The sequence below is a fragment of the Lithobates pipiens genome, unplaced genomic scaffold (assembly GCF_037356315.1).
Source record: "Lithobates pipiens isolate NorthernLeopardFrog02 unplaced genomic scaffold, aLitPip1_a1.2 Scaffold_52, whole genome shotgun sequence".
NCBI lineage: Eukaryota > Metazoa > Chordata > Amphibia > Anura > Ranidae > Lithobates > Lithobates pipiens.
In genome coordinates, this window is record NW_027507875.1 from 3,487,806 (window position 1) to 3,501,323 (window position 13,518).

General features: G+C 51.0%; 5 pseudogenes; 1 reads left to right on the forward strand and 4 right to left on the reverse strand.

Annotated features, from left to right (window-relative positions):
* The first annotated feature begins 4,099 nt into the window (after positions 1-4,099).
* Positions 4,100-4,218, forward strand: LOC143957586 (5S ribosomal RNA; annotated as a pseudogene).
* A 446-nt stretch (positions 4,219-4,664) lies between these two features.
* Positions 4,665-4,783, reverse strand: LOC143957263 (5S ribosomal RNA; annotated as a pseudogene).
* A 107-nt stretch (positions 4,784-4,890) lies between these two features.
* Positions 4,891-5,009, reverse strand: LOC143957503 (5S ribosomal RNA; annotated as a pseudogene).
* Positions 5,010-5,322: 313 nt separating this feature from the next.
* Positions 5,323-5,441, reverse strand: LOC143957270 (5S ribosomal RNA; annotated as a pseudogene).
* Positions 5,442-5,549: 108 nt separating this feature from the next.
* Positions 5,550-5,668, reverse strand: LOC143957381 (5S ribosomal RNA; annotated as a pseudogene).
* Positions 5,669-13,518: the final 7,850 nt, after the last annotated feature.

Below are 13,518 nucleotides of genomic sequence, written 5' to 3' on the forward strand. Positions count from 1 at the left end.
CGGCGCCCGGGCACCCCCTATGGACGGGCCTCCACTGTATGTTTGTGTCGGGAGGATTGGGCGGTTGGGGGAGGGGGGTGGGGTCATCATTTCAGGGTATCAGCACTCACTCTAGTCTCGGGTTAGGTTTGTCAGGTTGGTTTTCCTAACTCACTGTCGCTTATGTCAAATTAGATCATGTCTCAGGCGGCAGATATCGAGGATTCTGAGATCGTCCCTCCTTCCCAGGCGGGGGAGTCTGAACATGGCAGCACATCCTCCATGAGGTCTTGGACGGTCCCCAGTTTGATGGCTGAACTTCGTCGTAGAGGTGTCGCTTATCTGGCTTCGGCTCGTAAAACTGAACTTTTCAGACTTTTATTCCCCACTGCTTCGGGTGCTACCCCTGAACAAGTGGGTGCATCACTCACGTTGATTGACTCCTCCCTTAGTGTGTTGGTGACATCTTTTCAGGAGTTACGAGCCAGGGTGGAGGTTTTGGAGTGTTCTCCGTGCCCGGCACCAGTGGCACCTGTGGGTCTTGACATAGCAGCAGTCTCGGGGTTACCTCTGGTCTTGCCATCGGCAGCAGGTAATAGTGCTCGTTCATTTTCGGTCACTCCAGCCCATTTTATCCCGGCCAGTATAAAAAAAGATATCTTGGAGGGTAAGGACGTTGACTTGGCCTCCCTCTTGATCGTGGCCCATGACATCGCGGACAACAAGTCATATGCTTGTGGCGACGTGTTGGTGGTAGCCAAGACCAGGGACCATAGGCTCAGTCGCAAACTTTCCATCCCTGATTTCGTGTTAGCCTTTAGCATCTTCAGGGATGTGGTTTGCTCAGTCACCAAGCTTACCTTTGGGTCTAGAAGTAGTCCTTGGCTTTTTAATGTGTTTGCGGAGGCGCTCAATTGGATTCTCAAGCAGAAGGAGTGTTGTCAGGAGGTTATTCATTACCTGGATGACTACCTTCTGATTGAGAGTGAGGGCCAGGTACCTTCGGATCTTCAGAAGTTGGTAGCTGTTTTTTCCGCTCTCAATGTTCCATTGGCAGACAAAAAAATGGAGGGCCAGTTACCACTCTGACCTTTCTGGGTATCGTTCTGGACTCCCAGTCCATGCAGGACCAGCCTGCCGGAGGATAAGTTGGTCAGGATCAGAGAGCGGATCCATGGGTTTCTAATTTCCCAGGCCACTACTAGGAAGGATTTGCAGTCGTTACTGGGCATGTTGAACTTTGCCATGAGGATCATTCCTCCGGGCAGGTCCTTCATTTCCCAGTTGCTGGCTTTGCTACCAATGGCCCCGGACTCGGATTCTAGGGTCATTTTAGATTCCGCAGCTTTGTCCGATTTGCACATGTGGGATGAGTTCCTCCATCACTGGAACGGGATTTCCATGTTTATCCCAGCAGTGTCGTTGTCTTCTTGCAAGTAGTTACCGATACCGCCGCCTCTAAAGGTTATGCAGCCATTTTTGATACGCATTGGCTGGCGGGGCATAGCCAGAAGAATGTGGCATGATTCGCATGTTCTTTCAGACGTCGGCATTATTTGAGATTTACCCCATAGTGGCGGCAGCCCAGGTTTGGGGACATTTATGGACGGGCAATACTGTCATGTGTTTCACGGACAATCAGCTAATTTAGGAGGTCATCAATAAAGGCAGTTCTAGTTCCTTGCTCATCATGTCTTTTTTATGCAGGCTCACTTGGTTGTCACTTAATTTTAGGTTTCACATACCCTGCAGGTTTATTAGGGGCATGCAAAATTCTGCAGCAGATGCTCTGTCCCGGTTTGATTTTTCATCTTTTTTCCGGCAGGTTCCGGACGCAGACGTATCGGCGACCCCCTCCCCGCAGTTTTCACTTCTGAAGATGGATTAGGGTTGCACTTGACAGGCGCATTGGGGTTGATCGACAGGTCTCTGTCCATCAACACCAGGCGGGCTTACCACACAGCTTGGAAAGCTTTTCCGTCGTTTCGTACCCTGTTCCCCAGGTCGGATTGTTTGGATGTGCGGTACATTTTAGTGTTTGTAGCTTACTATCATTCTCAGCTCGGGTTATCTCACTGCACAATCAGGGGTTACTTGGCGGGCGTGCAGTATTTTTTCTCTTTACAATATCCCCGTAGACCCTTGGTGTTTGCGGCTCATGCGGTCAAGGCGGTTCTGAGGGGTATTAAGAAGGGTGCCTCGCCGAGCCCCAGCAATAGGCTTCCTATCACAGGGGACATTTTCCGGGCCTTGTCGGTCACGTTATCTAGATCTCCTTTCGAGGTTTTACCTAGTCTGGTGCGGATGGCGGCAATTTATTTGGCCTTCTATGGTTTTCTTAGGCCAGGGGAATTTGCTTGTACCGGGGCTGGGTCTAGCACGTTGTCCATTAATCAATTAGTTAGGTATCCTGATCATTTTTTATTACATTTAGAGGTTTGTAAGACGCAACAGATTGGGTCCGGCACAGATATCAGGTTTTTCAGGATCAATTCTAGTTGGTGCCCGGTCATGGTTTTTGATCTGTTGTTACTCCAGTTGGCAGGACAACCCAGGGATGGTCCTCTTTTGCCCTTTAACAGGGCCCCGCTCACATCATCACTTTTCATCAAATACTGCCGCACACTTTTGGGGAGTTTGGGGCTCAACCTTCCCAAAGGTTAGGGTGACCGCCAGAGGATTGTGATCGGTCAACCCCCCCACCAGATATGAGGTCTCAGACACATACGGCAACAACACATTATTCCCAAAGGCCAGGTCAAGTGTGTTTCCTGCAGGAGAACCAGGTGTGGCTTAGAAACTTTAAGAAATTGGAACACTGAGGCCCTCTTAAGTCTGTGGTTTAAGGCCTCGAACCTTCCAAGACACAATTCTCAACTCATCCGCCATTATCAAAAGTGGCTTCTATGGCCAGCCAGCATGACCCAAGTGGTGGGAGTTGACTCTTCCACAAGGTTTGTAACAACATCACTAAGACAACTTTAGCATCAATTACATCCCTGTATCGAGCTGTGACCCCTCAAAAAAACACCCATGCTTGTGTACCAGAAACAACCCCAACATGTCCGGCATTAAGCTTAGTCCCAAAACCAAAAAACGTGACCATAACTGTCACTTTGAACTCCCGCCGCACTAATCGAAAGTCCGGCAGTTCCTTAGCTGGTTCCGTAGCGTCTTCACAAGCTCCGATCAGCAATACGGGAGCCAGGCCCGACAGTAGCACCGACCAGAGACTGGTAACCGGCCCAGCACAGCAATCAGTCATTGGACAGACATCCGTTGCAGTAAATGCCAAAGGGGTCCTGTAGGAGTCCGGCACAGGAAAGGGGGTGGGGGACAGGGTGCCACGTTAACCAAAAAGCCCCCGGTTCAAGAAGAACCCCCAGAGTGGCAGAACATGCAACCCCGGCAGTAAAGTCCAGGAGGTAGCACCACATCCCCACCCTTGTACCTCTGTCCCTTTAGTCCGAAACCATGGGCAAAACAGCATGGGAACACACTAACCCCAGGACCCCATCAACCGAGCAGCAATAGCAGGTGGTAAGGGTTCCTTCACGTCAAATATCGCCAATCCATTGTCAATCCACTAGGCCCAAATCGGATGTAAACCCCCCCCCCCAATGTAGAATGGAACCCCTTCACCACGTCTCCGTAGTTGAGGAGACATGGCCTTGCTGGCGTTAATTGCCTCAAGGATAGGCCGGGTAATATCTGTCACTACTATGCCAGAGGGATGTGCATGGCCTGGGAGGATTCCCTCTGCCTCCTGAAGCTGCGCCATACCCCCCTCCCGAAGCGCGGCGTGCTGTGACCTCGGCGGAGAAGACAACGCGGCGGGGGCGGGGCCAGCCTCCATGATCAGTGAGGTGGTGGATTTCCGCGGGGTGCTGCTAGCCTTAGCCGCTCTCTTCGCGGCCGATGAAGGCATCCTCAGCTGCCGCTCGGTTTCCCCTAGCCGGTGGGATACCTGTCGGGCGCGGAATTCGCTGAACAGCGGTCGGATGGCTGACGGAGCAGTGGAGCTGCGAGACGCTGCTGCTGCCGCGATCACATCTGGCCGGAAGTCCTGAGGTGACCATCTTGGCGTTTGCCAAGAGTCTTGAGAGTGGCCAGCAAGATGGCCTATGGACTCATCAACCTGAATGCGCCTGATCTCTTCTAATCTCAGATGCTAAGCAGGGTCGGGCATGCTTAGTACAAGGATGGGAGACCTCCCGGGAATACCAGGTGCCGTAGGCTTTTTGTTATTTGTTGTTGGTATCGACGACCAGTTTTATTTTTCTGCTTGTTTGCCGAGGTGACCATCTTGGAATTTTTCAGGAGGGTTGAGAGAGGCCAGCAAGATTGCCTTTGGCCACATCGTATGCTAAGCAGGGTTGGGCCTGGTTAGTACCTGGATGGGAGACCCACTGGGTGAACCAGGTGCCGTAGGCTTTTTTTTTAATATGTTGTTGGCGTCGACGACCTGTTTTATTTTTCTGCTTGTTTGCAGAGGTGACCATCTTGGCCTATTCCCATCCAGGCGGTCTCCCATCCAGGTGGTCTCCCATCCAGGTGGTAACCAGGCCCGATACTGCCAATCTTGCTGGCCATTCTCAACCCTCTTAACAAACGCCAAGATGGTAACCTCAGCAAACAAGCAGAAAAAAAAACAGGTCGTTGACGTCAACAACATATTAAAAAAAAGCCTACGGCACCTGGTATTCTTAGGCGGTCTACCATCAAGGTACTAACCAGGCCCGACCCTGCTTAGCATCCGAGATCAGACAAGATCGGGCACATTCAGAGTGATGTGGCCATAGGAGATCTTGCAGGCCACTCCCAACCCTCTTGACAAACGCCAAGATGGTCACCTCAGCAAACAAGCAGAAAAATAAAACAGGTCGTCGACACCAACAACAGATTAAAAAAAGCCTACGGCACCTGGTATTCCCAGGTGGTCTCCCATCTATGTACTAACCAGTTCCGACCCTGCTTAGCATCCAATATCAGATGAGATCAGGCACATTCAGGGTGACGTGGCTGTAGGCAATCTTGCTGGCCACTCTCAACCCTCTTGACAAATGCCAAGATGGTCACCCCAGCAAACAAGCAGAAAAATAAAACAGGTCGTATACGCCAACAACATATTTAAAAAAAGCCTACGCCACCTGGTATTCCCAGGTAGTCTCCCATCCAGGCGGTCTCCCATCCAGGTGGTCTCCCATCCAGGTATTAACCAGGCCCGATACTGCCAATCTTGCTGGCCATTCTCAACCCTCTTGACAAACGCCAAGATGGTAACCTCAGCAAACAAGCAGAAAAAAAAAACAGGTCGTTGACGTCAACAACATATTAAAAAAAAGCCTATGGCACCTGGTAATCTTAGGCGGTCTCCCATCAAGGTTCTAACCAGGCCCGACCCTGCTTAGCATCCGAGATCAGACAAGATCGGGCACATTCAGAGTGATGTGGCCGTAGGCGATCTTGCAGGCCACTCCCAACCCTCTTGACAAACGCCAAGATGGTCACCTCAGCAAACAAGCAGAAAAATAAAACAGGTTGCCGACGCCAACAACATATTAAAAAAAAGCCTACGGCACCTGATATTCTCAGGCGGTTTCCCATCCAGGTACTAACCAGGCCCGACACTACTTAGTATCCGAGATCAGATGAGTTTGGGCACATTCAGGGTGATGTGGCTGTAGGCAATCTTGCTGGCCACTCTCAACCCTCTTGACAAATGCCAAGATGGTCACCTTGGCAAACAAGCATAAAAATACTATACTACTTTTACTATATGCTGCAATGGTATAACTTGATATAATATGCAAAGCTTGGTTTGGTTCCATGGTGGTGGCTGGATGGAGGGTAAGCAGACTTTATTGAAAGGCGTGAGCCATAGTACATGGAAATACAGTTTGTGATCCAAATCTAACATTGTCTTACCTTAAACTGAATGTGAGGATCCACCTTCTCCAACACATCCCTGAACCAGTGAGTGAGTATCTGATTCATTATTGGTGTTGATGTTGCTAAGGTTAACCCTATAACCCAGCACAATGTTCTGCCAGATTTGTTTCTAGGTCTTATAATATAAATACTATATTATCAAAAGTATTGGAACACCTGCCTTTACACGCACATGAACTTTAATGGCATCCCAGTCTTAGTCTGTAGGGTTCAATATTGAGTTGGCCCACCCTTTACAGCTATAAAACTGGGTTCACACTAGTGTGAACTGGAAATGGGTTTCCCCACTGCCAATTTGCATATCAGGAGATTGTGACCGGCTCTCTATGAAGTAGGGTTGCCACCTCATCCCTTTAAAACTGAACACATATTAATTGCACAGTTTCTGTGGCTGATTAAGGTGATAATTAAACTCACTTGGTGCCTTATCTGCAAATTAGCCTCAGAACCTGTGTAATTCATATGTGTTCAGGTTTAAAGGGATGAGGTGGCAACTCTACTATGGAGCCTGTTCACGTATCTCCGGTGGCTGTGGAGGGGTGGCAGGGGTCCTGTGCATCTTTGGCTCCATTTCAGGGCAGAATTCAGGTAAAAATTTGGCCTCACTGGACCTAGAGTTGCCACCTCATCCCTTTAAACCCAAACACATATGAATTGCACAGGTTCTGAAACCAATTTAATGCAGATAAGGCCCCAAGTGAGTTTAATTACCACCTGAATCAGCCACAGAACCCGTGAAATTCACAGGTGTTTGGTTTTAAAGGGATGAGAGGGCAACTCCAACTGGACCCCTGCTGCGAGCCACATCTGTCTACCAAGCCTTAAGCCTCGTCCACATAATCGGATTGTTGGCCAACAAAACGTCAGACTTTTGTCCGAAAGGCGTGTACCGTGAATTTGTCCTGCATACAAGATTGTACACAATTGTCCGCCAACAAACACGAACGCAGTGATGTACTACGTGGAATTTCAGCTCTTGAGCGCCACCCTTTGGGCACCTTCTGCTAATGTCGTGTTTGGTGAGCATTGATTCCGCTCATGCGTGTTTGTACTTTGGACTTTTGTGCGACGAGCTTGTGTACATACGATGCAAAAATCTGACAACAGACCGTTGTCCGCCAAAAATTTACTAGCATGTCATCTAACATTTGTTGTGATTGGACACAGCTGATCACTTGGTAAAGAACCTATGTCAGAGGCTCCTTAGCTCGATCGAAGATGCAGTATGTCAAACTGACACACCACCGATCGATGCGATGCACGCCCTCACGGGCACACAATCGCGTCTTATCCTGTTGGACGCCATATGTTGCTCAGTCTGGATAATGAAACCACTTCTCAGATGTAATTTTGTTATATGGCGGGTGGGAAGTGGTTAACCACATGCTGACCGCGCAATAGCCAAAATATTGGTCTTGTGTTTGTGGACTTAGGAAGGACACACTACACTATAATCCCACTATACTGACACAGTACACTATACTGAAACCCTACACTGAAACTACACAATATTAACACACTATACTCAAACTATACTCACACTATTCTAACACTTTCCACTGAGCCACAATAACACACTAACTCTCTAGTAGCAAACTGAGCCCTGCTCTATCTATCGCCACTCCAACAACACACTGCAAAAGCTACCTGTGGGAAGGAACCTTTTATAGTGTGGGGTGGGACTATGATCACTGAGAAATCATTGAGCAAAGTCTTCATGACTTTGTGCAATCATGGCTCTGACAGTGTTCTATGCACTGATTAGGTGAAGCTTTGCACCTGACCAGCGGTCAGAAGCATTGCTTCGGCCAATCAGGGCCCTACTATGCACTGTGCATTGTAGGGTGCTTGGTGGGCGAACATCCCACAGAGAGCCCCTAGGGTTGTCACCTGTCCGGTTTTGACCCGGACAGTCCGGGTTTTGACACATGTGCCTGGGTTTCCGCCTGCTGGAAACCCGGGCACACATTCCACGGACCTATGGCCGCCAGATCTCTGTCCCCGGCCGCAACATCTAGAGGGGCTGTGCGCATGATTCCGTGCCCGCTATCACTATGACACAGGTGCACGGTGCTCTGAGCCAGCAGGAGCCCTGCGATTGCCCGAATTGGCCATGTGCGGGACTGGCCGGGCGGCAGACATGGGGGTCTGTGAATGGCCCTGCGGAGCTGGTGCTGGTCAGGTGTGGAGGTGGAGGTGGGGGCAGGGCTGCACTGTGGATTTGATCATCGCGCCTGCTTCCTCCCGGAGTCCGGCCTCACGATGTGTTTCCTGAGGTCTCATCTGCTCTGTCAGCTCCTCTGTGTGACCCCCCCATCTCCTGCTCTGTGTGTCCCCCATCTCCTCCTCTGTGTGCCCCCCATCTCCTCCTCTGTGTTACCCCCCATCTCCTCTGTGTGACCCCCCCTCCTCCTCTGTGTGATCCCCCCATCTCCTCTGTGTGACCCTCCTCCTCCTCTGTGTGACCCTCCTCCTCCTCTGTGTGACCCCCCTCCTCCTCTGTGTGACTCCCCATCTCCTCTGTGTGACTCCCCATCTCCGTGTGCCCGCCCATCTCCTCTGTGTGACCCCCCTCCTCCTCTGTGTGACCCCCTCCTCCTCTGTGTGACCCCCTCCTCCTCTGTGTGACCCCCATCTCCTCTGTGTGACCCCCATCTCCTCTGCGTGACCCCCTCCTCCTCTGTGTGACCTCCCATCTCCTCTGTGTGAATCCCCTACTCCTCTGTGTGACCCCCCTCCTCGCTCTCGCTCACCCCCTCTCGCTCACCCCCCATCCCTCTCGTTCACCCCCCATCTCTCTCTCGCTCACCCACCCTCTCTCTCGCTCACCCCCCCTCTCTCGCCCACCCCCCTCTCTCTCTCTCTCTCTCGCCCACCCCCCTGTCATGGTCGTTCCGGTAATCCAATGGTACATGGGAGGCCTGCCCGCAGAATTCCTATGTTAAGAACTAACCGGTATCCTAGGGCGCGCGTTGGCGCGAACGGGCGCACACGGGTGCGCGTTTGTACGAACGGGCGCAAACGGGTGCGCGACGACACGAACGGGCGCACGCGGGTGCGCGAGGTTACGAACGGGCGCACGGTTACACAGGGTGTGCGCGCAGACGCGCCGTTCGACCGTTTTTGGCGCCCAGAAGGCTACTTAAGGGAACCTGTTACTGTGCCTCCCTGCTGTCCAGTCTACAGCGTGTCCGGTGTTCCTGCTTTCTGCTACTCTGTTGTCCTTGATTCCTGTTTACCCGGCCTGTTCCTGACGACGTCTGTTTGCTGCCAGCCTCCGACCCTCGGCCTGTCTGACTACGCTTTTGCCTCTTCCTTGGAACTGTTTGCTGCCTGTCTGTTACCGACCCGGCTTGTACCTTGACTACCCCTGGCTTTCCGCTGTTCCTGCTCGACTGTTGTTCGGTCTTCTGCTCCAGCCTGCCTGCCAAGTGTATCGGCCTCCAGCTTCTTCTGCGCTTCAGGACACCTCCTCACTGTCAGCTGCTCCAGTGTCCTTGCCACGTTCCTGTGCATCGCCTGCTGCCTGCTGATCCAGCGCTATGCCAAGTTCCTGTGCATCTCCTGCTGCCTGCTGATCCAGCGCTCCTGTGTTCTTACGCCTTCCCTGAGGTCCGGACCAGTCCTACACCTGCTTGGCACTTGTGCCCTCTGAACTCTAGAGTCCCTGTCCCCACTTTCAGGGGTTCTCGAGCCAGAGGCTTACGAGAGGCCGCTCCCTGCATTCTGGGCTCCTACACCAGGTTTGTGACAGTCCTGGACAGCCATGTCCGAGCCCACGCAGGGAGCCTCCCCTATGGATGAACTCTGCCGCCACTTAGCTGGACTTACTCAGGCGGTGAAGAGTCTGCAGGAAGGCTATGGCCGACTGGAGGAACGTGTCCAAGCCCTATCTGTATCTACGCCAGCTGTTTCCAGGACTTCTGCTCCACCTTCGGTGGTGATGATGCTGCCTGAACCCAGGGTTCCTACACCTGAAAGATTTTCTGGCAACCGGGGTAAATTCAGGGCTTTCCGCAACTCCTGTGAACTTTTCTTTGCCTTGCAACCAAGGACCTTCTCTCTTGAGGCTACCAAAGTGGGGTTTGTCATCTCTCTGCTGGCAGATGAACCCCAGGCCTTGGCCCATCGTCTCCTGGAACGGAAAGATCCCTCTCTGGATACCTTGAATACCTTTTTTCAGGCTATGTCGCGATTGTACGAGGACCCTCAGCTAACTGCCACCGCAGAGGCAGCTTTGCACGCGCTGCAGCAAGGCCGCAGACCCGTAGAAGACTATGTGTCGGAATTTAGACGCTGGAGTTCCGACACGGATTGGAATAATGCTGCCTTACGATACCAGTTTCGTATGGGTCTTTCAGAGCCTTTGAAAGATGAACTGGCCCGAGTGGGCATCCCTGAGACTCTGGAAGCCCTCATAGACCTATCCGTTCAGATTGACAGACGCCTAAGAGAGTGTCGCTTGGAACGTTCTTCTGCAACCCCTCGTCCTGTTTGGATGTTACCACGAGTGCCTAGTTCCTCCCATTCAGCCTCTTCTGCTCCAGCTACGGCCACCCTGGACACTCCAGAACCCATGCAGCTGGGTTTGCTCCGACCTTCCTTGACACCTGAAGAGCGCCAACGCCGTCGGGCGGGCAACCTTTGCCTGTACTGTGGAGAACCAGGACATTATGTTCGCACTTGCCCTGCTAAACCTTGTAAGTGCTTTTCCATCTCTCCTGCTCTTCCTCCTGTTTTGCCGAACAGTGCTTCTCATCTGGCTGTTCCTATTCTCTTGCAGCTCCCAGGAGGGACTATCCGAACCAGCGCAATAATTGATTCTGGGGCCTGTAGTGGCTTCATGGACTCGTCCTTCGCCTTAAAATATGACATTCCCCTTCGGCCTAGGGCAAAAGGACTTTCTGTGTATCTGGCTGATGGCTCTACCCTTGAATCCAGACCGGTGACCCAGGAGACTTCACCTTTGCTTACCACCATTGCCGGGACTCACCAGGAGTTACTGTGCTTAGACGTCATCAAGTCTCCTCTATTTTCTATCATACTAGGCATGCCCTGGCTGAGAGTCCACAATCCACGAATCAACTGGATCTCTGGGAAAATCGAATTTCTCTCACCCTACTGTCTCCAGCATTGTCTTCTGGTTGTCAACGAAGCCCCTTCTCCTCTACTTTGCATGTAAGTAGACGCTGAGGTCCGACAAGCTGTACCCGAAATCTATCACAGCTTCCTGGACGTTTTTAGTAAGAAGGGTACAGAAACCCTACCTCCACATAGGCCATACGACCGTTCGATAGAACTACTTCCCGGAGCAGAGATTCCCTTTGGAAGAATTTTTCCTCTATCAGAAATGGAATTAGGGACCCTGAGGTCTTACCTGGATGACAACATGGAGAAGAGGTTCATCTGACCTTCCACCTTCCCGGCGGGTGCAGGAATCTTCTTCGTTGAGAAGAAAGACCACTCCCTACATCCTTGTGTTGATTATTGGGCACTTAATAAGGTCACCATCAAGAACCGATATCCTTTGCCTTTAGTGCCCGAATTGTTTCAAAGACTGGGATCAGCTGTAGTATTTTCCAAGTTGGATCTTCAGGATGCCTACAATCTCTTTGGCATTCGGAGGGGAGATGAGTGGAAGACCACCTTCCGTACACGTTTCGGGCACTTCGAATATTTGGTTATGCCTTTTGGTCTGTGCAACGCCCCCGCCACGTTCCAACACTTTGTAAACGACATTTTCAGAGACTACCTTGATCTATTCATAATTATCTATTTGGATGATATTGTAATCTTTTCTTCCTCCCTAGCCGAACATCGGGAACACGTTAGAAACGTTTTATCGAGACTCCGACTTCACGGTCTTTACGCCAAGCCAGAAAAATGTGTCTTTGGGCAACGAAGTATCCAGTTCCTTGGTCTGATCATCTCAGTGGAAGACATTAAGATGGACCCCCAGAAGGTTTCTGCCATCTGGGACTGGCCCGCACCTACTGACAGGAAGGGGATCCAACGGTTTGTGGGCTTCGCAAACTTTTATAGGAAATTCATAAAGGGATTCTCCACTATCATTTCTCCCATCACAGGACTGACCAAGCAGGGCTTAAAATTTCATTGGACTCCCGAAGCTCACGAAGCCTTTACTACTCTGAAGGACTTGTTGATCTCAGCCTCAGTTCTAAAGCATCCCGACTCGACCCTACCATATATCTTAGAAGTGGATGCCTCAGAGATAGCAGTGCTTTCTCAGAGACAAGGGCCTAAATCCCTTCTGCACCCAGTCACATTCTTCTCTCGTAAATTATCCGAGGCAGAGAGGAACTACGACGTAGGTGATCGTGAGCTACTGGCTATTAAAGCGGCACTTGAAGAATGGCGCTATCTTCTGGAAGGAGCAGCCCACCCGATCCTTGTGTATACGGATCATAAGAATCTAGAATACTTGAAGACTGCTAAAAGACTGAGACCACGACAGGCCAGGTGGGCACTTTTCTTCACCAGATTCTCGTTCCATATCACCTATCGGCCCGGTTCGAAGAACACCAAGCCTGACCTCTTGTCATCTATGTACAGCGAACCTGAAACTCCTTTGTCCCCAGACACCATCCTGTCCTCAGGAAACTTCCCCCTGCTCCAGGGGGATTTATTGTCCCAAATCAAGCAAGCTTCCTCTAGTGCTGTTTTTCCGCCTGATACCCCCCTACTGGCCAGGGATGACCTCCTATGGTATGAGGATAAGATCTACGTCCCGCAGGAAGTGCGAGTTTCGGTCCTGAGTTCCTGTCACGACCACTTACTGGCTGGCAATTTTGGGGTACTTAAGACCACTGAACTGCTTCAACGTGCGTTCTGGTGGCCAAAATTGAAGAAGGATTGTAAAGAGTATGTGGAGGTATGTGTCACCTGCATTCAGGACAAGGGCATTAAGTATAAAGCATGGGGTTTGTTGAAGCCGTTACCCGTCCCGGACAGACCATGGAGGATGATCTCCATGGACTTCATTGTCGAGCTGCCACTTACGGAGAATTATTCTACTGTCTTTGTGGTGGTGGATAGACTCTAAATGGATCAAAGGATCTAAAATGGCCCACTTTTTGCCAATGAAGGGCACTCCCTCTGCCGCAGAGACGGCCAAGACGTTTATCAGGGAAATTGTGAGGCTCCATGGCATCCCCGCAAATATCACGTCAGATAGGGGGGGTGCAATTCACTTCCAAGTTCTGGAGGGCACTTTGTGGGACTCTGAAGATAGATCTCTGCTTCTCCTCTGCCTATCATCCCCAAACCAATGGCCAAACTGAGAGAAAGAATCAGACGCTGGAACAGTATTTGCGCTGCTTTTCCTCATTCTCTCAAGATGACTGGGCTCCGCTTCTACCCCTTCCGAATTCGCATAAATAATTCTGTTCATTATGCCACAAAGCAATCCCCGTTTTTTGCAAATTACGGTTTTCATCCTCTGTTCCTATCCAACAACCTCCCTGAATGCCCGGTACCAGCTGTCCAAGAAAACCTTAACTTCTTCAAGGCAAACAATAGGCTCCTACAGGAGACCATGACAAAGACTCAGAACTACAACAAGGAGGT